Source organism: Podarcis muralis, chromosome 6 (genome assembly GCF_964188315.1).
Source record: "Podarcis muralis chromosome 6, rPodMur119.hap1.1, whole genome shotgun sequence".
Classification (NCBI taxonomy): Eukaryota; Metazoa; Chordata; class Lepidosauria; order Squamata; family Lacertidae; genus Podarcis; species Podarcis muralis.
The window spans coordinates 14,076,263-14,078,491 of NC_135660.1; the positions used below are offsets into that span (position 1 = coordinate 14,076,263).

General features: G+C 48.3%; 1 non-coding gene across 1 annotated transcript; it reads left to right on the plus strand.

The window, feature by feature from the left end:
- Positions 1-258: 258 nt before the first annotated feature.
- TRNAS-GCU (transfer RNA serine (anticodon GCU)) lies at positions 259-327 on the plus strand. The gene has a single exon. It is a non-coding gene; the product is annotated as a tRNA-Ser (tRNA).
- Positions 328-2,229: the final 1,902 nt, after the last annotated feature.

Sequence of the window (2,229 nt, forward strand, 5' to 3'; positions counted from 1 at the left end):
TTCCGTGTGCAGCTCTGGCTCGCCAGAGCAGCGATGTCACGCTGGCCACATGACCCGGAAGTGTCTCCGGACAGCGCTGGCCCCCGGCCTCTTGAGTGAGATGGGCACACAACCCTAGAGTCTGTCAAGACTGGCCCATACGGGCAGGGGTACCTTTACCTTTACCTTTACATACCAGGCCACGTCCAATGTTGAAGTTCTGCTGGAGCAAGGGAATTCTGTGTGTTCAGCAGAATTTCCTCTTCCTCTTCTTCATCAGGTGGCGCAATGGGTCAGTGCATCTGGCTGCTAACCAGAAGGTTGGTGGTTCGAGCCCACCCAGGAACAGCTGTGAGTAGGATTCCTGCATCGCATGGACTAGATGACCGTCGCGGTCCCTTCCAACTCTATATTCTATGACCCCATTTCCCTCCAGCCCTCTCATGTACCCTTAAAATCAGCTATGGAGAAATGGGGCACCCTCTGGGGAAGTTTTGGGGGTGTGCACAGGGCAAGGCGGGGAAAGGAAATTGAAGTCCGAGTGGGGCAGTGGAACTCCACTGGTGTGCCATAAAGTGGAACCCTCCAAGTCCTATCAAACTTACTCCCAGTACATAGGATTATAGCCCTGGTGTTTCTCGTTGCAAGAGAAGGATTTTGTGGCAATCAGCATCTGTGTTCTCTGGTGGTGGCAATTCTGGACCCCATAATTAGTCATCAAGTCTGCTTCAACTTGAGGCACAAACTGCCTTCCTTCTTAACTCACAAATTACACAGGAGGATGGGAAGCTGCCTTCTGCCGAGTCAGACCATTGATCCATCTAACTCAGTACTGCCTAATTTGAGTGGCAACAGCATCAGACAGGCAATCTTTCCCAGCCCTACCAGGGGAAGCCAGGGGTTGAATCTGGGACCTTCTGCATGCAAGGAAGATGCTCTGCCACTGAGCTATTTTCCTTCACCAGAGCTTCCTCATTCTCAGCTGATTATTGCTTCCTTTCCCTTCCCTAAATCTAACCAAAGGAGTTAATTTAACTGTACGTACAGAGCTCCAAATCCTTTCCAGCTAATTCTCAGCTGAAGAGCCATCCATATATTTCCATTTAGAGTCCGACTTCCTAGCAGACATTATTACATCCGCATGCTGTCCAATTTCAGTATGTGTGCTTAGTGAAATATTTCTGCCGTTAAAAATCTGATTTGGACACTAAAGTGCCATTCAGGTTTTATTTATTGGGAAGAGGGAAGCAGAGGTTGTCATTCCGAAAAGAAACCCTCAAATCACTTTTTTTTTAAAAAAAAAGCAGGGGGAGGTGCATAAAACATTTGTCTGGTTGGGAGCCTGCCAGGCTATCAACAAACCCTGACATGGATCTAGATCTGGAGCTGGAATCTGTGAGGTCAACTCTATTGGGCAGGGTGACCATGAAGCAAATACGGCAATCAAATAGCCAAACAGAACCAAGTCAGAACTGAGAAGCTTCCTATGTTGCTGAAGACATTTCAAAGCAGGGCTGGAGAACCAGTGGCCCCTTCAGATAGACTCCAGTTCCCATCAGCCCCAGGCAATGTGACCAATGTTCAGGAACATCTGGAGGGCCTGAGGTTTCTCAACTGTTTCCCCCACCCCTGTTCTAAAGTCTGATGAAAGTGGTTTAGACATTTGCTGCCTTTAAGTACGGGGGAGAAATTCCATTCAGACTGTGCTTAAAACCAAATCTATCCAGTTTGCACAATCCAAAACACAGCACAAGGAATCACAGAACCGTAGCATTGCATACCTTTCAATATGAAGCGACCCCAAACCAGGACACCACCTTCTGGAGCAAGTCATGTTACCTACGCAAGATTGCTGTCCCAGAAAAAGTACTTGGGGGGGGGGGGAGCAATTCTACGTGACATCCCAAAATGCACTTTTTGTGCCATGGTCATGGCAGCCATTTTGGCCTCTGTCCTCTCACAAGAAAAAACGAGATGTTCCATTTTTGCCAGGAAAGTTGATGGATATGGAATTGTAGAGGGTATGCAGAGCCAACTAATTCTGCTTTCCCCCCATTCCTCCTCCCTGCTGAGTTCTCTAAGGGAGACTAAAGGAAGAGGAAGCTGACAACCACTGCCACCAACGGGAGCAGATGTAAGAAGGCAGGTAGATGGAGGCTGGCTGAGTTTGGTCCATTTGCCATTCTGGGTCACGCTGGAGATCAGAGAAAGATGATCAGAGACAGCAGGAAACCTTTCTCAATGTGCATG